Source organism: Geotrypetes seraphini, chromosome 1 (assembly GCF_902459505.1).
Source record: "Geotrypetes seraphini chromosome 1, aGeoSer1.1, whole genome shotgun sequence".
NCBI classification, from domain to species: domain Eukaryota; kingdom Metazoa; phylum Chordata; class Amphibia; order Gymnophiona; family Dermophiidae; genus Geotrypetes; species Geotrypetes seraphini.
In genome coordinates, this window is record NC_047084.1 from 40,152,468 (window position 1) to 40,179,414 (window position 26,947).

The 26,947-nt window shown below is 45.5% G+C and overlaps 1 protein-coding gene across 5 annotated transcripts in view; it reads left to right on the forward strand.

The window, feature by feature from the left end:
- ADAMTS6 (ADAM metallopeptidase with thrombospondin type 1 motif 6) overlaps window positions 1–26,947 on the forward strand; it is a 662,036-nt gene that overhangs the window by 337,964 nt on the left and 297,125 nt on the right. The window lies entirely within an intron of this gene.

The following is a 26,947-nucleotide window of genomic DNA, read 5'->3' on the forward strand; positions in this document are numbered from 1 at the left end:
CTGGCCCTTTCATCCAACCTCTGCCCTCTCTCTCTCTCTCTGCCCCTTCCATCCACTGTCCACCCTCTACCAGTTCCATATTGCATCTTCCCTCTTTCTATGCTCCTTCCATAAACTGTCTATCCTGTGCTCCTCCTCTCCTTTGTGCATGATTCATTTCAGCTCTGCCACCTCTCCATTTTTCTCTGACTGTCACCACTCCCTCCCCTATGCTCTGGCATCTCTCTCTTCTTCTTTCTTTCCTTCCTACCCGACGGTCTGGCATCTCTGTCTCCTTCCTTTCCCTGATTCCCTGGCATCTCTCTCCTTTCCTTTACTTCCATCTCTTCCTCCCCCTCCATGCTCTGACATCTCCTCCTTCCTTTCCCCCTTCCTTTTCCCTTGGTCTGGCATACCTTCCTCCTCTTCATGCCTTGGAATCTCTTCCTCCCTCCCTCCCTCTCTTCCTTCCATGCCCTGGCATCTCCTTTCATTTTTTCCTTTCTCCTTCCTTCATCATCTTCCTTCTCCCTCTCTCTCTCCCTCCAGTTGGGTGCAGCAATTCTCTCCCCCTCTGCTCCCTTTCCTTCTTCTGTCACCCCGTATCTGGTCGGCAGTGCAGCCCCAAAGCGGGTTCTCCAAAACCTGGCATCATGAACTTCTTCGTGCAGCAGCAGCATTCACAATTTGCTGCTGTTGCTGGCTTCAGGCCTTCTTCTCTGTCGGGTCCTGACTTTGCGGAATCAGGAAGTAGGCAGAATCCGGGCAAGAGGAAAGCCTGAAGCCGGCACAGCAGTGAATTGTAAATGCTGCTGCTGCCTGAAGAAGTTCATGATGCTAGGTCTTGAAGCACCCGGGGCAGACCACATCTCCCCCGCCCTCCGGTAGCCAAAATGTTCCTTTTCAGAGGAGCCCCGACATGGCAGCTGTTCTTACAAGCTGCTGATGGCTGCCCTGAAGTTTTCCCTCTGACTTGTTGAAGAAAATTGCCAAGCTAACTAAATAGATCAGCAAAACTGCAGTCAGGAAACTAGGAAAGGTGTGAATCTGTATTGATCTCAAAGATGTGAATACAGCATTGAAATACTCACATTGAACACAGAGGATTTAGAATCAGAAAATAATATTAAATATTGAACTGAGGCCAGTACTGGGCAGACTTGCACGGTCTGTGTCTGTATATGGCCGTTTGGTGGAGGATGGGCTGGGGAGGACTTCAATGGCTGGGAGGGTGTAGATGGGCTGGAGTAAGTCTTAACAGAGATTTCGGCAGTTGGAACCCAAGCACAGTACCGGGTAAAGCTTTGGATTCTTGCCCAGAAATAGCTAAGAAGAAAAAATTTAAAAATTTAAATTGAATCAGGTTGGGCAGACTGGATGGACCATTCGGGTCTTTATCTGCCGTCATCTACTATGTTACTATGTTACATTCTCCAGCACTCACTACAAAAGAGAACCCGCCAAGACTAGCAAAGATATTTTCTGTCCTGTACTCTAAACAGGCTGTGGCAAGTTGTAAGCAGCTACCTTACAATTTTTTGAACTCCCATTAATTTTTTTATTTGGATTTATTAACTGCTTTTATGAAGAGATTCACCCAAGATTGTGTACAGCAGGTATAATTCAACATGAAACTTACAAATTGTTAACAGCATAACAGTAGTGAAGAGACGAAATGTAGACATAAACACAATGAATGCGATAAAGTTTAAAATCGATGAATTGAAACTTAATAATAGGTTGGGATCTGTGCGTTCGAACTTCAATTTTCTTTATTCAAAAACTTTTCTTTTTTCTTATCATTCTTGCTCCAATGCTCAAATGCCCGACGGGACCCGTTTCACCAAACTGGCTTTATCAAGGGTTCCAGCAAGGAGCACTTAATTTAGCTTCCTCTTACAGCCGGGGCAGGAGCAATGTTGGTCTGTTCTGTTTTGAATGGTTTATCCTGCTGAGTGAGGATTGCACACCGTTTGAGTTGTTCAACTTACCTCACTTCCTATCTTCAAGAACCTCTTCTGTTCGTTCGACCCAAGTTTCTTCCTAAGATAGTGTTGGATTTCCATCTTAATCAGTCTGTTGTCTTGCCAACATTTTTTTCTCAGGCCTCATATGTTTTGTTAAAGCTAAACAAAAAAGGCAATCAACTAATGATTAAGTCTTTATTCAAAGCAAAATAACAAGGATCCCTCTTTCGGTGTATGAAGAAAGCCTTCTTCAGGGGACATTTTGCTGGTAGGCGCTGAAGTCAAAACACACTTTGTGAGAAAACAGCAGCACTTCTGAGCAGCACCCCGGACACATTGGTCTGTAAGAGAGCTGTGGCAATCTAGAGTGGATTAAATCCCTTAGAAAGTCTACTTAACCTTTGGTTCCTTATGACCCAGAGTAGGGGCTGCTATCAACTGTTTAATTGGCTAGCAACCCACATTTCCTTTGCTTATATCCAGGCAAAGTTTGACTCTTTGAGAGTTATGTCACACCTCATAATGTCAGAGCTCAGGTGGCATCAGTAGCCCACTTGAGATCAACCTCCATGAAGGAAATTTGCAAGGCTAGAAGATGGACATCTGTTTATACATTTACATCCCACTACTGTTTGGAAAATGACTTCCAATGCAACAGTAAGTTTGGCAATCCTGAGAACTGTGTGCAAATAATTTAATTGATAAGCCATTAACAATCAGTAATTGGCTGCTAACAATCAATTATCAATGTCAGTTAGTACCAATTTGTTTTTGTGTGTGGATCTGGCTGCATGCAATTCTGTAATGATTTGTGCCCAAATTCTCTCATGCATGACCCAAAAGGGGCATAGCCATGTGAGGAGCATGGGCAGGTCGGGGACATTCCCTCCCAATTTGCACAATGTTATAGAATTTGGGGGCTGTGCACTCAAGTTATGCACCAGGATTTAAACCATGTTTAAGCTGATGTAAGTCCTTACAACCAAAATAGGATGTGAAAATCTTTGCTAGGTACTATTCTGTAAAGGACGCTCATCTCGGAGTGCTCTTTACAGAATAGCGCGGAGCACTGATTATTTTTCCCAGCACCTATTTTCGCTGCCATTTACTGAATCCAGCCCATAACCTGCTGAGTTTTTCACACTAAAGAAACTTGAATATTATAGTCTTACACTTCTCCTTCCGTATCCAAGGGGGTTAGTGGCAGAGCCGGCCTGCGAATAATATTCGGGCTGGCTCTGACCCATCACACGCTTCCCCCCAGCATCCCTTAAGCCTTACCTGGTGATCTAGTGGGTTTTCAGGGCAGGAGTGATCTTCCTTTGCTCCAGCCACGTGCAGATCACACATAGGAAATGGCTGCCGTGAGCTCCCGTTGTAGATTGCTCCTGCCCCATAAATCCGCTAGACCACCAGGAAAGGCTTAGTGGGGAGGGGTGTCTAAGAGGGCTTAAAAATAACCCGATAAATGAAAATGGATCTAAAAAAAAAAAAATTGTGAATAACCGAATCTGCGGATGCTGAAACCGCGGATTCGGAGGGAGAAGTGTATATCGCAAACAAGGCTAATCCTTATTTCCCCTCAAAACTAGAACATGCTGTTCATGAGACAGGTTGATTAGTCAGTGTAACATCTGGAACTACTAGAAATAAAATTGTTCAAAAGGAGGATTGGGTTTCATGTCTAAGCACAAAATACACAAGATGTCAGCAAACACAGACCACTTAGAAGACAGACAGTAAATAAACAATATAGGCCTGCTTCTTAGCTAGAAGCATAATTCAGTTTTTTTGAAACCATAGTTGTTTTTATCTACTCTCTGATTCTCCCTCCCCAAAAACTTGATTTAATAAAGTGCTCTTTTAATTAACATATTTTAAACAGTTAATGTATGAATTAAGCTAACTACCGTATTTTCACGCAAATAACGCGCACCCGTATAAAACGCGCACACGGGTATAGCGCGCAGAAATCACGATGATATGTACAAAAACTTTGGTATACCGCGCTCACGGGTATACCGCGCATGCTGCCCGACGCTCCTTTCGCCCGCCCTGACTTTCCGACTCTCCGTTCACCCCCCCTGACTTCCGTGCACTGTCCCCCCTTGAAGGTCTGTCCCCATCCTGAAAGCCTGATGCCCCCCCCCGACGTCCGATACATCCCTCCCCCCGAAGGACCGCCGACTCCCCAACAATATCGGGCCAGGAGGGAGCCCAAATCCTCCTGGCCACGGCGACCCCCTAACCCCACCCCGCACTACATTACGGGCAGGAGGGATCCCAGGCCCTCCTGCCCTCGACGCAAACCCCCCTCCCCCCAACGACTGCCCCCCCCCAAGAACCTCCGACCGCCCCCCCAGCCGACCCGCGACCCCCCCTGGCGACCCCCACGACCCCCCCACCCCCCTTCCCCGTACCTTTGGTAGTTGGGCCAGAAGGGAGCCCAAACCCTCCTGGCCACGGCGACCCCCTAACCCCACCCCGCACTACATTACGGGCAGGAGGGATCCCAGGCCCTCCTGCCCTCGACGCAAACCCCCCTCCCCCCCAACGACCGCCCCCCCCAAGAACCTCCGACCGCTCCCCCAGCCGACCCGCGACCCCCCTGGCGACCCCCACGACCCCCCCACCCCCCTTCCCCGTACCTTTGGTAGTTGGCCGGACAGACGGGAGCCAAACCCGCCTGTCCGGCAGGCAGCCAACGAAGGAATGAGGCCGGATTGGCCCATCCATCCTAAAGCTCCGCCTACTGGTGGGGCCTAAGGCGCGTGGGCCAATCAGAATAGGCCCTGGAGCCTTAGGTCCCACCTGGGGGCGCGGCCTGAGGCACATGGTCGGGTTGGGCCCATGTGCCTCAGGCCGCGCCCCAAGGTGGGACCTAAGGCTCCAGGGCCTATTCTGATTGGCCCACGCGCCTTAGGCCCCACCAGTAGGCGGAGCTTTAGGATGGATGGGCCAATCCGGCCTCATTCCTTCGTTGGCTGCCTGCCGGACAGGCGGGTTTGGCTCCCGTCTGTCCGGCCAACTACCAAAGGTACGGGGAAGGGGGGTGGGGGGGTCGTGGGGGTCGCCAGGGGGATCGCGGGTCGGCTGGGGGGCGGTCGGAGGTTCTTGGGGGAGGCCGGTCGTTGGGGGGGAGGGGGGTTTGCGTCGAGGGCAGGAGGGCCTGGGATCCCTCCTGCCCGTAATGTAGTGCGGGGTGGGGTTAGGGGGTCGCCGTGGCCAGGAGGGTTTGGGCTCCCTTCTGGCCCGATATTGTCGGGAAGTCGGCGGTCCTTCGGGGTGGGGGTGCGAGTGGTCCTGCCGGGGGGGGGATGTATCGGACGTCGGGGAGTCGGCCGGGCAAGAGGGCTTGGGCTCCCTCTTGCTCCGATCGTGGATGCGGGTGCGGGTGGGAGCGCGTGCGAGCGGTCGTTCGGGGTGGGGGTGCGAGTGGTCCTGCCGGGGGGGGGGATGTATCGGACGTCGGGGAGTCGGCCGGGCAAGAGGGCTTGGGCTCCCTCTTGCTCCGATCGTGGATGCGGGTGCGGGTGGGAGCGCGTGCGAGCGGTCGTTCGGGGTGGGGGTGCGAGTGGTCCTGCCGGGGGGGGGGGGGGATGTATCGGACGTCGGGGAGTCGGCCGGGCAAGAGGGCTTGGGCTCCCTCTTGCTCCGATCGTGGATGCGGGTGCGGGTGGGAGCGCGTGCGAGCGGTCGTTCGGGGTGGGGGTGCGAGCGGTCCTGCTGGGGGGGGTGAATTGGGCGTCGGGCGGGGTGAGAACTATGTTTTAAAACTTTTGTATACCGCGCTCACGCATATAACGCGCGAGGGGTATGCGCGGTAGGTAAAAACGCGTATAACGCGCGCGTTATATGCGTGAAAATACGGTAGTAGCTCACAGTCACTAACTGTTATCATGCTGGCATGAGAGTGCACGCTAATTGGCAAATTAACTGCTTGCCTTGTTAGAGGCAGGAACTAAGTATGAGAATGAGCATATAGCAGTAGTGCATAGTATTTACTGTATGCTAACTCTTGTATAGTTAGTGTAGTAAAGGCCTGATTCTGTAAACACCGCTGTAAGATAGGCAGCAGCTACCACTGCCTAACTTAATTGTTTTAATTGACTTTAATCAGCCTAGTAATTGAGCGCACTGTTAAAAAAAAAACCCCAGTTAAAAACTCAATAAAAAAATCACATCTACAGCAAGCTGCCTAACAGTGCTTAAGGTCAAAGTGGGCGTGGTTAGGAACAGAGATGACCTTAGGCGCTATTGGACATGATTCTCAAAAGAACTTAGGTGTCTGCAATATAAAACCAGTAAAACCCTGGCCTACATTACCGGCCACGATTCTTTTAACAGTGCCTAAGCATGATTAACACGTAGCTGGTGCCTTTATTGTAGGTGGCTGCCAATTTAGGTGCCGTTTACAGAATCTGGCTCAAGTGCATTTGCATTAAATTCAAATAATCATAATTCCATGGATTCTATAAATCGCACACAAATTTATTGTTGCATCTATGATAATGTATGTGTCATTTCTATCGCATGTTCTCATTATGTAATTTTTTATGTTAAAATTTAAATAAAAAGATTTTAAAAATGAAAATGAAAATCATGTGCTATCCCTCAAATGTGCGTGCAACTAAATTGGCTAACCAACCAATTGGTACCAGTGATTGAGGTGCTAAGAATTAATTATTGGTGTTAATTGGCAACAATTTGGATTTCTGTGTGCATCTTGCTAAGTGCTATTCTATAAAGATTCATGTGCAAATCTTAGTGTGCAACTCAAAAGGGGCGTGGCCATGAGAGGTACACAGGCGAGTCAGGGACATTCACTAAAGATGCAAGCAGCATTACTGAATACCAGAAATCCATGCCTAAGTTACAGACCAGGATTTACACCAAGTTTCAATTGGTGTAAGTCCTAGTGCCCTTACTCACCCCCCCCCCCTTTTACAAAGCCGCATTAGGCTTTTTTATCGCCGACTGCAACAGTATTAGTTAATACCGCCATGGCTGGTGATGAAAAAGTCTAATGCAGCTTCGTAAAAGAGGGGGATAGTTTGGTGCTGAAATCAACTCTAAGTACTATTCTATAAACGGCGTCAAACTCTGAGAGCTGTTTATAGAATAGCGTGCTCCATTCTTTGAATGCCATTTACTGAATTTAGTCCAATGTGTGGTAAAGAACTTTTCTGTGTATAACCCAGTCTCACAAGGTCCTCCTGCAATTTTTCACAATCCTCTTGTGATTTAACAACTTTGAACAACTTTGTGTCATCAGCAAATTTAATGATCTCACTAGTTATTCCCATCTCTAGGTCATTAAGAAATATGTTAAAAAGCAGCAATTCCAGCACAGACCCCCTAGGGAACACCACTATTTACCCTTCTCTATTTTCCTTCAGAATATGAATCATTTAAACCTACTCTCTGTTTTCTGTCTTTCAACCAGTTTTTAATCCATAATAGGACATTACCTCCTAAATCATGACTTTCTAATTTCCACAGAAGTCTTTAATGAGGCACTTTGTCAAATGCCTTTTGGAAATCTAAATGTACATTATCAACCGGCTCACTTTTATCCACATGTTCATTCACCCCTTCAAAGAAATAGAGTAGATTGGTGAGGCAAGATTTCCCTTAACTAAATCCATGTTGGCTTTTTCTCATTAATCCATGCTCAGTTGTTGTAGTTTTCTTCTTTGGTTTTCTGCCACTTTGGATAGATGAGCATAAACCTAGCCACCTACTTTTAACAAGGATTGGCCACTTAATCACAAGGAGGCTAGATATCTAGGACATGAAAATTGTCACAAAAGTATGGAATAACTTGTAAGTTTCATGGCTGCACATCATTCTCTTGGTTGGGCTGAGAAATTTTCAGCAGCTCCTCGCATGGTTTGGACGCACTTGATTCCATCTTCTGTCATACTGGCAAATAGAGTTAGCTTCGGTACTGAAAAATCATCTAAGGTCTTGGGAGTCACCTTTGCTCTCTGAAATTTGAAAATCATGTCAACAACCAAATCCGAAAGTCTTTTTTTACACTGCAACAGCTAAGAAGGGTTAAACCATATTTTCTCCATCAACACTACAGGATATGGTCCAATCGACTATTCTATCACTACTGGACTACTGTAATACACTGCTATCAAGAATTTTGGTGAAACAAATGAAAAAACTCCAGCTGATACAGAACACCACAGCGAACTCATCTTCTACAAATCAAGATGTGATCACATTACTCCAATGATTATGAAGTTAACATTGGCTCCCAGTAGAAAAGTGGGTCAAATTCAAGTTATACTGTTTAACATTTAAGAGGCTCCTGATAGTTTCCCTAGATTCACTGAATTTCTAGGCAATTCTGTTGAATGTTAAAACTCTGATCGCTTGATATTATCATTCCCATCTCTTAAAGATAGAAAATACAAGATGATTTACTGTAATTCATTTAACTATCAAACTACAAAAGTCTGGAACCTTCTACCCATGGAGATTCATATGCCTACAATGTACACTCTGTTTCAAAAAATTCTGAAAACATGGCTTTTTTAGAAATCCTTGGTTAGGGTTTAGTCTGACCATGATTTTGCACTGTATGATTATCTCTGTGAAGTGAAAATGTTATTTGTAACCCACTTTATCAGAACTGTATGTTAGGAGCTTAAACTGACTTTAACTTTGAATTGTATGCTTATTTTTATCTAATGAAATGCGATTGTAACCCACCTCGAACTCCACTCCAAAGGATTTGGCAAGATATAACATCACACATAACATAACATATATCTCCATCCATTCAAATGAAGAGTTGCCAGAATACTTAGCAGAAGAGTCCTTCTGATCCTTCACCTTCTCCTCCACAATGTACTCTTACATCTTCACCTGAGAGCATCTCTTTTACTCGCTTCATAAGACGGATGGGGCAGGCAGGCATTGCTCATCAAAATGGAAACAGAGGAGGAACCTTGATCAGAACTCTTTGAGTGCCTTAACTTTGCAACAATACCAAATTTTTTCTATACCATTCTCCCAAGGGAGCTCAGAACGGTTTACATGCATTTATTCAGGTACTCAAGCAGTTTTCCTCTCTGTCCCGGCGGGCTCACAATCTATCTAACGTTCCTGGAGCAATGGGGGGATTAAGTGACTTGCCCAGGGTCACAAGGAGCAGTGTGGGTTTGAACCCACAACCTCAGGGTGCTGAGGCTGTAGCTTTAACCACTGTGCCACACTCTCCTCAAATGAGGTTGCCACAGGAACTCACGGCATCCACTTTTTTTTTTTTTTAACTATGGAGGCTTAGAAGGATGGGACTAGAATATAAATTGAGAACCCCATTTGTGGGCCTGTTTTGGCCCCAAAATCTGTTTTTGTTTGAGTATATATGATATATCCATTCTACTTGCTCATAGACAATATCTTCGCTTTCCCATTGGATCTCAACATTTCCAATAAAAAGTCCTATCCTTCGATCTGGCTTCAGCTGCTCGTGTTTTCACATAATGCCTAGTGGTAATGGTGAAGGTGGTAGAAGTTCTTCATTCATTGGGGTTTCATGTATTTCCATGATTAGATAATTGATTAATCAAGGCTTCATCATCATTACTAGCTCAGCATGCCATCAATGCAACAGTTCATCTCCTAGAGCTGCTAGAGTTTGCCATAAACTACCAAAAATCACATCTGCACCCGACAAAGATGTTGGAGTCCATAGGAGCTCTCTTGGACACTGCTCAAGGTCCAGCTTTCCTGCCACAGCAGAAATCTCCTTCATCTGTGCCTTACAGTTTCCACCCTATCCACTCATAAAAGCACTTCAAATGCTATACCTTCTAGACCACGTGGCCTCCACAGTACACATCACTTTATTTGCTCGTCTCCTTTTCAGAATTCCACAATGAACTCTGTTGACTCAATGATCTCAGGCCACAGGATCTTTTCCAAGTCACCTCAGACTTCTGTCACTCCTGCCAATAATGGATGGTTCCTTCCAACCTCATTCAAGGTCTTCACTATCAAACCCTTCAATATCAAAAACTTCTCACCACAGATGCTTCAATATTAGGCTGGCACCATGATTCTCATAGCACCTTGTTGGCCATGTTTTCCTTGGTCTCCCCTCCTTCTAGAGCTCTCAAACCAAGAACCCAGCCACTTGCAGTCATTCCCAATGTTAATCACACAGAACGACAGCTCTCTCCTTCATCTGAACTCTTGCTCATTAGCATTCAAGCATAGTATCTTTCACCAAGTAGGTAGATTCCTTCAGTCTCTCTGCTGCAGATTTTTCTGAGCCATATAAGCATCCAGAAAATCTTTCACGCAGTGATGTTATCGCTTCAAATGAACCAGATTTTCTGCCTGGTGTGTACTACATTCTCTGTAGCCTGTTACATATCCAATCCCATCCTTTCTGGACCACCTTCTCCTTCTCTCTAATTCTGGCTTAAAGACCAACTCTGACCAACTGATGGTACTGGATGGTAAGCTCCACGAGGGGGATTCATTCCCCATAGAGCTTCATGTCTCTAGCGTATGGAATCAGTAAATATAAATGCATAAATATGATATAGAGTGAGTTTTTGACATTTTTTTATTCATTTGGTATGCAAGATATACCGTTTCTCCCTCTCATTTTTTGAAATTTCAGTACCCTGTTATTTTTAGTTGACTACATCTATTGAAGACATTTGCAAAGCAGCTACTTGGTCTTCAATTCATACTTTTACATCTTACTACTAAAGCAAAATTCCAGAGACATTTGGTTTGGGCAAGCAGTTCTATAGAATCTTTTTACTTCCTGAGTGCCAACTTTTCCTCCAGCCCTCTGGGGTTTTGTCAGGGTTATATTGATATATCCATTATATTGATCCAGAGTCATGATCCTGGCAGCTTGGGAGACCCACATGTGAGAATGTTATGCTTCCTTATCCTCAGAGAAAGCAAAGTTACTTACCTGTATCAGGTGTTCTCCAAAAACAGCAGGCACACATTCTCACAAACAACTCATTTTTGCTCATATCAAAACACTTAACACAGAATAATCACTAATTTTTTAAACAAATATAACTAGGAGGAAACAAACAAGCAACCTACCTGAGTGCAACTTGCACTGACACTCCTGGAGCTCTGAATGATACTCCTTGATCCCTTCATGATAGTAATAGTCTTCTCTATCCTGGATCTTGCTGGATAGAAACAAGATATCTTGCAATCATGCATGTCTGAGACGGAAAGCAGGCTAAAGAACATCTGACAGGGAGGCTTCAAGAATGATGTGCCATTTACTAGAAAGAAGTTTATCAAGGTAAGTATATAATCTTTCCTTCTAGTGCAATAAGCACATCATTCTTGGACACTTGAGACGTGTCAAAACAGTCCCTGGAATCTAGGGCAGGACAGATGAGTCTTCTGAAAGTATGGAAGACCCAAACGTGGAATCTAATTTTGCTGCTAGGTCCACCCTTATAAAACTTTATGAAAGTATAAAGCGAGGACTGTGTGGCCGCTCTGCAAATTTCTTTAGGGAAAACTGCTCTAGCCTCTGCCCAAAAGGATGCTACTCCCCTAGTGGAATGCACCTTTAAGGATATAAGAGGTTGCTTTCCGTACCCAATATAGGCTGAAGAAATGACCATATGAATCCATCTGGGTCACTTTTGAAGCCAGGTGGCCCTGACGGGTAGATCCTGCTAGCACAAAGAGATGATTCAACAGACAAAACTTATTGGTGACAAAACTTATTGGTGCCTTCCAGATACTGAAGCAATACTCTGCCAACATCCAGCAATTTCAGGACTTAGTCATTGTTCTTGGATCCTGAGGGCATGAAGGCAGGTAGCCATATTTCATGGTTGACCTGGAAACTCAAGACTACCTTGGGAAAGAAAGAGGGGACTATACATAGTACTATCTCATTCTCCAAAATCCCGAGGAAGGGTTCTCTGCAGGATAATGCATGCAGTTCCAACACTCATCATGCTGCATGTGACCACCACCAGAAACACCATCTTAATTGTCAGGTCCATCAAAGATGCCTTCTCCAGAGGCTCAAATGGAGCTTTAGTGAGGTCTCACAGGAAACATCGGAAACAGTTGATGTACACTTCTCCCTCCGTATTCGTGGTGGATGTGGGCGGCCAATGGGTACTAATATGGAAAAACCATGAATAACTTTTCAGCTGTTATTCGCAGTTTGGGGAAAGCGCCGTCGGTTTTACTGAGGAGTCTATCTTTAATTCATGAAGAGACTCCATAATTAATTCCAACAATGCTGCCAGCTTAAACAGCTGGTGCTTAGTCAGGTCCTCTCTGAGATCCAGGACTGCCACCTGCTCGGGGTCTGAGCCTTCCAGGCAAAAAACAGAATCCCTGACTACTGAGCACCCAGACTGGGACAGTAAAGGCATACACTTTATCACAGTCCTCTGATTTAACCCCCACCTCTTGTGTATGGCTCTGCTGAAAGGAAAAATGCTCTTGGGGGGATCCCTGGCGCAACCAGCGCCGCAACTCCCGAGGAGTCACTGTGGCTGCTGTAATTCAAGTACGCTTCGTACATCATACTGATAAATTCTCCAATCTAATCTAGTGTTTCTGAGTCACACTATGCCTAAACAGGTTCAAGGCAACTTATAATATAAGGAATTACAGCATGTATATGCTACATGTACATTATAACAGTTTGAGGAGGGTAGAATTCTGAATAGAGAAACAGGGAAGAGAGAATGGAGGTTCTATGACTATACTGCTATAGCACTTGAGTAGAGTATGGAGTTTAGTAACTTTAGGTATTTTGAGCTAGTTGTCTATGGTGTGTATGCTTTCAAAGAAGAGAGTTTTTAAATTTTTTTTTTGAATCTGTTGTAGAATGTTTCCTTCCTGATGTCAGTTGGGAGGTTGTTCCAGGTCTTGGTGCCAAGATATGTGAAGAGTGAGTCAAATATGGGTTTGTATTTAACCCCTTTGGGAGGTGAGAGGAGCAGTTGAAGTGATTTCAGTTTTCTGGTTCATATAGACCAGGAATTGAAGAATAAGTATATGAGTGGTTCAGCGGTTTTTGCTTATAAGATTTGGAACATTATGCATGATAGTTTGAAGGTGATACGAGTTTCGACAGGCATCCAGTGTAAGTTCTTATAGTAAAGTGAGACAGAGTCAATTTTTAAAAAATTTGAATATTAGTATGACTGTCCTGTTTTGAAATCATCAATAGTTTATTTAAGAAAGTAGAGTTTAGACCTGCATAGAGGGAGTTACAATAATCCAGCTGGGATAGTATAAGCATTTGCATCAGTATGGCAAAGCACTCTTGAAAAAAGGGTCTGATAAGTCTTAGTCTTCTCATATTGTAGAAGGTTTTCTTCCTTAGGTTGAATACTTGAGATTCGTACGATAGGGTGGAGTCGAGTATGACTCCAAGAACCTTGGATGTCTTGTTGATATCCAGCTTGGATCCTGAGGTTAGAGTTACAGTGGGAGGAACCATGTGTGCAGCGTTATGAAACCATAGAACTTTGGTTTTGTCCGCATTTAGTTTGAAGCAGAAAACTAAAGTTTGAGTTTGTTGGATGCGGCCCATCTCTGTATTTTGTCTATTCCATTTGATATTTTCAGCATTTTGTCGTTAGGGTCCTGATTAATTGGGATGAGTAGAAGAATGTCATCTGCATATGAAAATATGCATTCATTGTTGTCGAATTTGATATGGCCTAGTGAGCTCATGAAAAGGTTATAAAGAATTGGTGATAACGGTGATCCTTGTGGTATGTCACAGAACGCTTGCCAGTTTTTTAAAAACACTTCATCTTTGTAGACAAGCTATTGTCTGTTTTGTAGGAAGTCTTTAAACCAGTTCAGGATGGTTCCATCAATGCCTATTTCATTGAGTTTGGCTGGAAATAGATGGTGGTCGACTGAGTCGAATGCTGTTGATATATCAAATTGAAGGAGAATAGCCTGGCAGCTGATGCTCAAGTATTGCTTGATTTTGGTAGTTAATGTCAATAACAGGATCTCTGTGCTGTGATTTGAGTGGAATCCAAATTGAGTAGGATGTAGGTGGAGAGTTATTGCTGATGTGCATTTCAAGAAGTTTGGTTAGTATTAGGATTCCTGCTATGGGTCTGTAATTTGAGGGGTTAGAGAGGTCTACATTCTGGGCTTTGAGGCATGAGAGCAATTTGCCCCATTTGAGATGGTAGTTGGCCATGGTGAAGAAGATTGTTTAAGAGTTTTGTTAGCCATTCTATGATATGGTCAGCCTTCTGCAAGTAGACAGGGCATCAGTCAAGTATACTGCTGAAAGTGAATAGTTTTTTCAAGAGAGTAACTGTAGTTGTTTTGGATAAAGGCTGTTATTGAGAAAGACATGGGGGAAGCCACTGCTTGCCCTGGATCGGTAGTATGGTATGTTGTTACTCTTTGGGTTTTGGTCAGGTACTAGTGACCTGGATTGGCCACTGTGAGTACAGGCTAGTGGGCTTGATGGACCATTGGTCTGATCCAGTAAGGCTATTATGTTCTTAAAATACTTCAGATTTGGTTTGCTGGGTTCGATTCTTGAGGTGTATTGCTTGGTTGGAAAGATATAGGGGCAGCGACAGTAGCTTTTTAAACTTCTGATTGAACTTTTTAAATCTTGTTTTGAAAGAAGTCCACTAGGATCTGTGCATTAGGTTGGGAGTCAATGGCTGACCTAGGATTGGGAGTGAAGTCGTGATAACTCATTAGATGGAATAACTTTTTTATGTCAAAGTTATTGCTCTCAATTTCTAGAGTGTAGTGGAATTTTTTTGGCCTCAGCAATATGGAATTTGTATTTGTTGATAGCCAATCTCCATATTGACATGTTCTGGGTGATTGCTCTTTTGCCTGTCTCTTCTACAAGAGTGTTTTCTGCTTTTAGGGCATCCATGAACCAAGGTTGATATTTTACCTTTTCGACGTAATGGTGCAACTGAGTTGAGGATTTGCTCTATTGTTTTGTTCCAAGTGTTGAGTGAGGCTATGAGGCTGGTTGAAGTGATATCTAACATTTCAAAGGCCTTGTTCCAGAATTCATTGGCGTCAATCTTGCCTCTTGTTAGAGGTTTCCCAGTGGTGGTTTTGATGGTGTGTTTTTCCTTCTGGAGGTTGAGGCTGAAAGATAATAAGTAGTGACCAAGGGACTGTTGTCCAGTTATTTCTGTTATGAGTTTAGGGTAGTTTGAAGGTATGAAGTCCAGGGTGTGACTTTTTTTTTCATGTATAGGTCCTGATGCCTTCAAGTCTAGTTGGCTGTCCAGTAAGAACCTGTAGAAGTTTCTGTAGAGATTGTGTTGTCCTGGGACTCAAGTGGGATGTTTATATCTCCTATGACTATCAGTTTGGTATATTGACAAGTTATATTTGAGATAATTTTCTGTATTTTTGTGGCACTGATGGAACAGGGTCCTGGGAGTTGATATATTGGTAACAATTCAATGCTGCTGGAGTGTATTCTTGATTTATCTTCTAACTTACAGATCATGTATTCTAATACCAGTTGTATTGCAGAGTCAGATAGTGAGATGTGGAAGGAACTTTTGTAGATCAGAGTGAAGCCACCTCCCCATTTGTTTGGTCATGGTGTATAGATAATGCTGTATCCCAGTGGACATAGGTGAGGGAGTTCTGGACTTGCAAACTCTTTTAGCCAGTTTCTGTGAAGAAGGTGAGTCCGGTGTTTGGGAAATCAAATCATTTATTAGTAGGAGTTTGTGGCTACTGACTTGGCATTGGGATAAATGCATGGGACTGGGATGGTTGTTCTTTCTTTAGGGGGTTATAGGTCTAAGGGGATTCTTCACAAGTTGGTAGCGGTTCTGTATGGTGGGGTTTTGGGTTTCCTTTTATTAGCTGGGTGGTTTCCGGTGATTGTGGGGATTGTTTTATGAGTTGAATTTGGATTATTCATGGTGTATTAGTTGATAGGTGGAGAGGGTCTATGTGAGTGGTGGTTGTGATATGTGGGATGCCACATTGGATGAGAGGAGTTAGTTGGTTGGTTGGTGATCAGTAGCTAGGTTGAATAGTCCAAGAAGGAAAATGGGTAACATATGAGACCATTTCATGATGGTGGTTTAGGCACTAGTAGGTGAGAGAGATATGAAGAGCTAGGAGATTGATATCTGTTTTGCTATAGAGAGATGTAAACCATCTAGTTGTGGTGTGTGCGTGTTGATTGTTGTGTTCTGTTTGCTGAAATCAGAGGTAAGTGACAGATCTTGAAAGTCTGAGGGGAATGGGTTTGAAGTAATGATTAGGTTATTCCAGACCTGTTCAGATTTGTATAGGAGAGTGTTGAAAAGGGTGCCTTTGATTGCGTGATGGGTCATGAAATAGGAGAGGAAATTGATATCTGGGTGAGGTTGTTCTAGATAGGTTAGTGTACACAAGGTTTATATCGGTAGTGGAATCAGTTGGTGGATGTGATGTCTTTAAGGTGGGGTGGGTGATTATGATTGAAGGTTGATTTGAATAGGAAGTAAGTGTGGAGGAGGAGATGGGGGTTTGAGTTTGTGTTGTTTATTTGAGTGGTACACAGGTGGAGTGAGTGAATATATGGAATCGCTGGGGCAGTGCTGAAGTATGAGCTCTTAGTTTTAGATTATAGCAAAACAACCACACTAGTGCAGTGTCTTTGTGGTTGGTTTAGTTATTTTCAGGTGTGAGCAGTGGGTAGGGACCAAAACCCTGTCCAGGTCGCTGTGTAGGACCCCTGTACTTGTGGTCCCTTCTGGGGTTTGCCAACAGATGTGTAGCTGTGCTTCACTGGGGACACAAGTTCTCCATTTGCCCGCTCACACTGGGATTTCAGACTTAGCCCTTGCCCCCAGAGGAACTGGGGGAGGCTAAGCCAGTGGCTCCCATTCCATCTCACATGCTGCTTGGCACATGGGACACAGCAGGTCCTTGGGCAGCCGTCCAGTACAAAACTGGCATGAATCCAAGGTATCCTTGCCTGAGGAGTCCATTTAGTATAATTTTGTGTCAATTTAAGTTGATTTGAGGCAGACAGAGGCTTTTATTTCAAAATCAGGAAATCTAAGATGACCACTATGGCAGTAATTTTGGTGCTAAAAACAGCCTGTGGGAGTTAATGGGGATCAAAAAAATTCTGAAATTAAGATTTTAGGGGTGGGGGACCCTTTCCTTACCCATAGAAACCATCAAAATCAGTTTTAGAGACCCCCCTTTCCCACCCCGATTTTGTCTAATAGGCTCTTCAGCCTGTATTCACTGTGCCATGCTATTTTTCTGGTTATTCCTATTCCTAGGATGGTTACTCCATTTCCACCATCCAGGTCTGCATTTTGATTCTTCAGCTCGAGGAATGGTAGAGCTAGGGTGTAGAGTAGTGGTTACCAACCCTGTCCTGGAGTACCACCAGTTAGTCGGGTTTTCGGAATAGCCCTAATATGCATGGGAGAGATTGGCATATAATAGAGGTGACAGGCATGCAAATCTTCCTCATGCATATTTATTAGGGCTATCCTGAAAACCTGACTGGCTGGTGGTCCTCCAGGACAGGGTTGGGAACCACTGGTGTAGAGTGTACTGGATGTAATACTTTAAGTGTAGGTATTGTCATTGGTCCAGTTTTCCTTTCTTCTCTATTAGAATTTTCTCTTAGATACCATGGATGTAGTTCTTATTGTCATGGATGCTTCTGAGCCTTATAACTTCCCTTTCATTTCCAGCACTTGTTTCTTGAGGAAATTGAATAAAGAGGGCTAGGATTCAGCTGTGCATCAGTTGTTCCTACCGCCATCTGATGAGGTGGGATAAAAGCAATATTTTATCAACAAAATGATAACAAAATCTTTGAAAGCAAATAGAATAATGCCTAAAATAATTATTTAATGTGAATTTATCTGTTGAGAAAAACTGGAATTATGATGTCCAAAGCAATACTAATAAAATAATTTTCTTCTGGCAAAGAGAATGGAAAGGATACGGAGAGGGAGCCCCACAAGTTTTGGCATATTTTAAAGGAATGTTGGTAGAAGAAAATTGTTAAATATTGGCATAGAAATTCCTTAAAAAGTCAAATGTTTTCACATGTGAAATAAAAATTAAAAAGAGAGAGAAGGGCAAAAAAAGAAAAACATCTGTCCTGTTTTATACAGACTGTCTGACGCTAAGACATATTTATTCCTTTTTATTTCCATACAAGAGAACCCAGTTAGTCTCCTGGCTTGCTTTGCATTTCTGGTTCTGCCACATGGAATTGTATTATAAGGTCAAGGTTTACTTTGAAAAACAGAAATTGTAAAACAGGAGCCTATATAGGACCTGTTTGCTAAACCAGTTAGGGCATGAATTGGCATATGCTGTTAGCACAAGAGCACAGTAATCTGTACTGCACTAGCATGACATGTACCATCTCACATGCGAACTGCATAGCTTGTTATTGGTTATGGAATGGGCATGGACTACTTAGTACATAGAGAAGAGTGTGGTATGGTGGTTAGAAGTACTGCCTCAGCACCCTGAAATTGTGGGTTCAAACTCTGCGCTGCTCCTTGTGACCCTGGGCAAGTCACTTAATCCTCCACTGCCCCAGGTACATTAGATAGATTGTGAGCCCACCAGGACAGATAATGAAAATGCTTGAAGTACCTGTATGTAAACCGCTTTGAATGTGGTTGTAAAACTACAAAAAGACAGTATACAAGTCCCAATCCCTTTATTTAATTCATTTTCTATCCCATTGTCCCCAAAGAGCTCAAAACGGGTTATAGGTTAAACATACAGTACAAGTTTTTATCCTAACTCAATATCTACTAGGGGTCTAATGCCAATATACATAGAGGGACATAATAAAAAATGTGCTTCAGGTTTCAGGTTTATTAAAAATTTGATATACCGCCTTATCAGATATCAAAGTGGTTTTACATAGTATAAAAATAAATTATAAAAAATATATTAAAAATAAATTTCAATACAATAGCACTAACAGTCTGACGCACTGACAAATAATGACTTACTGATATGAGAGGTAACTGGGCAGAAGTACAATATTTAGATAGAAAAAAGATGGGAAGAGGATAAAAACAAATGGAAGGGGAAACAGGCACATTTTCTAAAATACGAGGCTAATGGAAGGGAACAGACTTCCACATTTACCCGTGAAAGCATCGGTGTTTTATATAGCTATGTGCACAAGCAGTGAGTAAATGCAGGTACCGAGTTATAGAATTGCCTTTTTAGAACTAGTAGGACTAGGTTCAGTAAATCGCATCCAAATTTGGGCACCAGAAAAAAAATCAGCACCCAATGTTATTTATAGACAATAGACTATTTATAGCGCCAATTCGGATGCACATCTCGGTATTCTATAATACTGCATTCAAATTTTTGGAATGCCCTTGATGTGTTCATACCCATTCCATAGCCATGTCCCTTGTTGGGTTGTGTGCAAATCTGAATTAACATCAATTTTTCATTATCTGTTTTGCAAAATGAAATATTGGTGGAGAATGAAGGACTATGGTTCTGGCTATGTGAAGACATGCTTTGAATATTGATGCTTAATTGCTGCTAGCCGTTTTTATCATTATGTTTTTTAGATTGTACTTCTGTATGGTTTTACGTTTTGTAATGACATTTATTAAGTTTGTTAATTTGTACTTAGCTTTATAAAATAATAATAATAATAATCATATAACAGTTTATATACCACAGGATCATGAAGTTCTATGCGGTTTACAATAATTAGAAGATGTTACAGTTTGAATGGATTTAGCAATGTTCTGCTGGTTAACATTGATTGAAAGATGCTACAAGTTGAGTGGAATTAGCAAAGTTAGAAACTAGTGATTAACAACTCTAGGGATCAGTTATTGTGGGATGAGGTTAGTTGCCTAAGTACTTTAGGAACAGATATGTTTTTAGGCGTTTCCTAAATTCCCCATAAGTAGTAAATGTAAGCAATTGTTCTAGATCTTTACTCCATAATGCTGCCTGGTGTGAGAGGAGATGTTGATGATGTCTTTTGAATTTACATCCTCTAACCATAAGGGAGACAAAATTTGAGTGTGAACTTCTCTTATGTCTGTTGGCTGAGAAAGAGAAAAGGTCAGTTATGTATTTAGGGACTAAACTGAATAGTACCTTGTAACAGAAACAACCAAACTTGAACTTCGCACGTGCCTCCATTGGCAGCCAATGCAGAAGTCGGTAGGAAGGTGTGACATGGTCGAACTTCTTCAACCCGAGGATCAGTGTGATCGCTGTATTTTGCACTAATTGTAGTCGCCGTGTATTCTTTAGGGAAATTGCCAAGTAGGCGATGTTACAGTAATCAAGTTGGCTCAGTATGAGGGATTGTACCAGAATTCTGAATGATGACACATCAAAATATGCTCTAATGGACCGAAGCTTCCAGAGAGTGAAGAAACCCTTTCTGATTATGGAGTCCACCTGGTCTTTCATAGTTAGGCTCTGGTCCAGTGTTACACCCAGTATAATGTGAATAATAAATAAAACCACAATACAGTTGATTGTTAGTGCCTATTAATGTGTTGTTAACTGGCTCATTAATCAGTTAAGTTGCACACACATCTCAGTATTACGCCCACATTTTGGTGCCCAGTTTTATGAGATAGCCCCATATCTATCTACCACTTTTTTTTTTTTTTTTTCCAAAAATGAAGTCCTGAGCTAAAACATTTTTATTCCATGAGAGACAACATACTACTAATGACTTAAGGACTCTTTTGTATAACCACAGCTAAGGTAGTTAAACCTACTTATAAACTGAATTTTGAAACATATGCTTTATCCCAGGACAAGCAGGCAGCATATTCTTAACACATGGGTGACGTCACCGACGGAGCCCTCGGTACGGACCTTTTAACTAGAAGTTTCTAGTTGGCCGCACCGCGCGTGCGCGAGTGCCTTCCCGCCCGACGGAGGAGTGCGTGGTCCCCAGTTTCTTCGTTTCCGCGGAGCGAAGAAGACGCGTGTGTTTTTTCAACGGCTGTTGAAACCACTTTTTTGCCTTCCCGCTCGCGCTTTTTTCCTTATTTTTTCTTTCTTTACCTTCGGGTTTATTTTTTCTTTGATTTGCAAAAAAAAAAAAAAAAACTTTGCTTTTTCCCTTTTTTCTTTCGTTTTGCCCCGGCGGGGCCTGTTGCCAGTATACAGGCCTCGGGCTTCGATTTTGCGGAGGCTGTCTTCCCCTTCATGCCCCCGCAGGTCGGTTTTAAGAAGTGCCAGCGGTGTGCACGCCCGATCTCCATTACTGACCCACACAATTGGTGTTTGCAGTGTCTGGGTCCGGAGCATCGGGCGGATTCCTGCACCCGCTGTGCCACTCTTAAAAAGAGAACTCTTAAAAACCGAAGAATTCAACAAACTCTTCTCTTCGGCACCGAGTCGGCGATGGACTCCTCACCTTCAACGGCGGTACCTCAAAAATCGGCACCGTCGTCCTCGACACCGACCGACCCCGCATCGGCGTCGCTGGCGCCAGGTAAGCCGGCTAAGAAGCCTTCCTCTTCCCTCGAGCGCCCTCCAGCTACGGTGGCGACACCGTCCTTACCGGCATCGAACCGGTCCCGCAAACGCTCCGCCCCGATCTCGGTGAGTGCCTCGTCATCGGCCTCCTCATCGCCGGGGCGTGGAGCGGCATCTAAGGAACCGAAGAAAAAGAAAGCGGTTCCGATGCCACCCCTCGATGACCGTATCTCGGCCATCTTAAAGGCTCAACTCCAGGAGCAGTTGAAGAAACAGCTTGAACAACTGCTGCCCACTATCCTGGCACCGCTCCTTCCGGTACCAGACCGGCCCGAGCCCCGTACCGAGCCCCCGGTGTCCACTCCTTCGGTACCGGTGAACACCTCCATGCCGATCCTTTCGGCCCAACAACTTCATAGCGATCCCGTGGTTCTTTCTCAGGCCACATTGGATCCTCCTCGGCACCAGGCGGTGCGGCACTCTTCTCGGGACCGAGATAGACGCCGATCCTCCTCCCCTGGTACCGTTTCGGTGCGCTCTGGAAAATCTTTGTCCAAGACTCGCCATACCGCGCCCTCCACCCCGGTGTCTCGACATGCACCAGAGGTCCGGGACCCTGACTTATGGGAGGACACTCCTCTCGGTACCGAGGAGGATCCCTCCTCGTCTGATGAGGAACCATCGGCACCCGATGCCACCTCCAAACCAGAGCAGTCCTCTTTTTCTAAATTTCTGAGAGAAATGTCTGCTGCCCTGTCACTTCCTCTAGAATCTGACTCAAAAAAGTCCCAAGCCTTTCTAGAGGCCTTAGACTTTGAGCAACCTCCTAAGGAGTTCCTCAAGCTTCCCGTGCATGACATCCTACGGGAAACATTCTATAAAAACTTAGAAAATCCCCTCACGGTACCGGGAGCCCCCCGTAAACTGGACAACCTTTACCGTGTCATTCCTATTCCTGGATTCGACAAATCCCAATTGCCTCATGAGTCCCTTCTGGTGGAATCCACCTTGAAAAAGACTCAGGGCTCCAGTGTCTATGCCTCTACCCCTCCTGGCAGAGAAGGTAAGACCATGGACAAGTTTGGCAAGAGGCTTTACCAGAATGCCATGCTCGCCAACAGGGCAAACAACTATTCCTTCCATTTCTCTTTCTATCTGAAACATTTGGTCCAACAACTGTCTGCCCTCCAGAAGTACCTTCCTGAGCGCAAGGTCCCATTATTCCAACAACACATCTCTGGCCTTCTCCAGATGCGTAAATACATGGTCCGCTCAATATACGACTCCTTCGAGCTCACCTCTCGGGCCTCTGCCATGGCCGTAGCCATGCGTCGTTTAGCCTGGCTCAGAGTCTCCGACCTGGACATCAACCACCAGGATCGTTTGGCCAACGCCCCCTGTCTCGGGGATGAACTCTTTGGAGAGTCACTGGATTCCACCACCCAGAAACTCTCGGCCCATGAGACCAGATGGGACACCCTAATCAAGCCGAAGAAGAAGGCTCCGCCTACTCGACCCTATCGGCCTCAATCATCTTACCAGAGGAGGTTCTCCGCCAGGCCTCTCAATCCGCCTCCTCAACAATCTCGACGACCCCGTCAACAGCAGCACCATGCCCAGGCTCGATCTCAGGCCACTCAACCCTCTAAGCCTTCTCAGCCTGCGAAACAATCTCAGCCCTTTTGACTCTTCTCTCCAGGGCATAGCCAGTCATCCACCCTCGCTGCCTCTTCCACAGCCTATAGGGGGTCGTCTCACCATTTTCTCAAGCCGTTGGGAAGTCATCACGTCAGACCAGTGGGTCCTCAACATCATCCGCCACGGCTACTCTCTCAACTTCCAGACTCTTCCTCCGGACAATCTTCCCGTAGAGTCTGCTTCACACTCCTCTCAAACCCCCCTCCTCCTGAGGGAGGTTCAATCCCTCCTCCTTCTCAATGCCATCGAAGAAGTACCTCCAGATCAAAGGGGTCAGGGATTCTACTCCCGCTACTTCCTGGTTCCCAAAAAGACGGGAGACCTCCGTCCCATTCTCGATCTCAGGGACCTCAACAAGTGTCTGGTCAAGGAGAAGTTCAGAATGCTCTCCCTTGCCACGCTTTACCCTCTTCTTTCTCAACACGACTGGCTATGTTCCCTGGACCTCAAAGAGGCCTACACTCACATCTCCATCAATCAGAGTTCCCGCCGCTACCTGCGGTTCCAGGTACTGCACCACCACTATCAGTACAAAGTGCTACCGTTCGGCCTCGCTTCCTCGCCCAGGGTCTTCACCAAGTGCCTTATAGTGGTAGCGGCCTTCCTCAGGTCTCACAACCTCCAGGTGTTCCCCTACTTGGACGATTGGTTGGTGAAAGCACCTTCATCTCAACTCGTGCTACAAGCCACTCATCACACCATCTCTCTCCTCCACCTCCTGGGGTTCGAGATCAACTACCCCAAGTCGCACTTGCTTCCCACCCAGCGACTTCAATTCATTGGAGCAGTTCTGGACACCACGCTAATGAGGGCCTTTCTCCCCTCCGATCGCAAGCAGACCCTGCTCCATCTCTGCCGCCAGGTACTCATGCATCCCTCCATTCCTGCCCGACAGATGATGGTCCTCCTAGGTCACATGGCCTCGACGGTGCATGTCCTTCCTCTGGCACGTCTCCACCTTCGTACACCTCAGTGGACTCTCGCCAACCAGTGGTCACAGACTACGGATCTTCTTTCTCATCCCATCTCTGTGACATCATCTCTTCAGCAATCTCTCCAATGGTGGTTGAACTCCTCAAATCTTTCCAGGGGTCTACTTTTTCATCTGCCCCCCCACTCTATGATCATCACCACAGATGCGTCCCCCTACGCGTGGGGAGCTCACCTGGGAGATCTACGCACCCAGGGACTTTGGACCCCACAGGAGCGTCGTCATCACATCAATTTCCTGGAACTCAGAGCCATGTTCTACGCCCTCAAGGCTTTCCAACATCTTCTCTGTCCTCAAGTCCTCCTCCTATGCACAGACAATCAAGTCGCCATGTACTACATAAACAAACAAGGCGGCACCGGATCTCGCCCCCTTTGTCTGGAAGCTCTGCGCATCTGGACCTGGGCCACGGACCGCAATCTCTTTCTCAGGGCGGTCTATATCCAGGGCGAACAGAACTCTCTGGCCGACAATCTCAGCCGCATCCTTCAACCTCACGAGTGGACGTTGGACCCTCCGACTCTGCTCTCCATCTTTGCTCGATGGGGCACTCCGCAGGTGGACCTCTTTGCAGCACCTCACAACCATCAGCTGCCCCAATTCTGTTCCAGACTCTTCTCTCCTCACCGTCTGGCTCCGGATGCATTCCTGCTCGACTGGAGGGATCGGTTCCTCTATGCATTCCCTCCACTTCCTCTGATGTTGCGGACCTTGTCCAAACTCCGCAAGGACAATGCCACCATGATCCTCATCGCCCCTCGGTGGCCTCGCCAACACTGGTTCTCCCTCCTGCTTCAACTCAGCTCCAGGGAGCCCATTCCTCTTCCTGTGTTTCCTACTCTACTTACACAGCAGAATCAGTCTCTACTGCATCCCAATCTGTCTTCCCTCCACCTGACAGCTTGGTTTCTCTCGGGCTGACCTCTCCGGAGAATCTATCTCAACCGGTCCGCCTCATTTTGGCCGCCTCCAGGAAACCGGCCACTCTCCAATGTTACCATCAGAAGTGGACCAGATTCTCCTCGTGGTGTCTCCGGCATCATCAAGAACCCACCTCTTTGGCGGTGGAAACTGTCTTGGAATATTTGCTCTCGCTGTCCAACGCTGGCCTCAAAACCACCTCCATCAGAGTCCACCTCAGTGCCATCACTGCGTTTCACGAGCCTATTCTCGGAAAACCCCTCACGGCTCATCCTCTGGTTTCCAGATTTATGAGGGGGCTCTTCAACATCAAACCGCCTCTCAAGCCTCCTCCTGTCGTCTGGGACCTGAATGTGGTTCTCTCTGCTCTCATGAAACCTCCGTTTGAGCCTCTTGCCACAGCTTCACTCAGGCTTCTTACCTGGAAGGTGCTTTTCCTAATTGCCATCACCTCTGCCAGGAGGGTTAGCGAACTGCATGCACTGGTTGCCGACCCACCGTTCACTGTTTTTCACCATGACAAGGTTGTTCTGCGTACCCACCCTAAATTCCTTCCCAAGGTGGTCTCAGCTTTTCACCTCAACCAGTCCATTGTGCTGCCCGTTTTCTTCCCTAAGCCTCACTCGCATCCTGGAGAACAGGCGTTGCACACGCTGGATTGTAAGCGTGCCCTTGCTTACTACCTTGATCGTACCAGAGCTCACCGAACATCCCCTCAGCTCTTTTTGTCTTTCGATCCCAACCGTTTGGGCCGTCCTGTCTCCAAACGGACACTTTCAAATTGGCTTGCTGCCTGTATTGCCTTCTGTTATGCTCGGGCCGGTCTCTCACTGGAAGGAACTGTCACGGCCCACAGAGTCCGAGCTATGGCTGCTTCCGTAGCTTTCCTCCGTTCCACGCCCATCGAGGAAATCTGCAAGGCGGCCACTTGGTCCTCAGTTCACACGTTCACCACTCACTACTGTCTGGATGCGTTCTCCAGACGGGATGGACACTTCGGCCAATCTGTGTTACAAAATTTATTTTCCTAATGGCCAACCATCCCACCTCCCTCTTTGTTAGCTTGGAGGTCACCCATGTGTTAAGAATATGCTGCCTGCTTGTCCTGGGATAAAGCACAGTTACTTACCGTAACAGGTGTTATCCAGGGACAGCAGGCAGATATTCTTAAGTCCCACCCACCTCCCCGGGTTGGCTTCTTAGCTGGCTTATCCTAACTGGGGACCACGCACTCCTCCGTCGGGCGGGAAGGCACTCGCGCACGCGCGGTGCGGCCAACTAGAAACTTCTAGTTAAAAGGTCCGTACCGAGGGCTCCGTCGGTGACGTCACCCATGTGTTAAGAATATCTGCCTGCTGTCCCTGGATAACACCTGTTACGGTAAGTAACTGTGCTTTATAACGCTATTTGTTTCCTTGTCAAAGGCATTGAATTTGGACTGATCTGCACAGAGAGGCTTGAGTAGAGGGTCCACAAGACATATTTGGGAAAGCCATCTCTCTGGTACTTATAAGAGAAGGAGATGGGGACTAAATAATAGTAGAAATAATGCAAATAATTATTTATTTATTCAATTTCTATACTTTTCTCCCAGGGGAGCTCAGAGTAGTTTATATTGATTTATTCAGGTACTCAAGCATTTTCCCTGTCTGTCCTGGTGGGCTCACAATCTATCTAATGTTCCTGGGGCAATGGGGGGGATTAAGGGCTCCTTTTACTAAGCCGCGTTAGTGATTTTAGTGCACGCATCATTTTAGCGTGCCCTAAACCCGTGCTACGGGGCTAGAACTAACACCAGCTCAATGCTGGCGTTAAGGTCTAGTGCAGGCGGCAATGTAGCGCACGTTAAAGCCCTAACACAGCTTAGTAAAAGGAGCCGTAAGTGACTTGTGCAGAGTCACAAGGA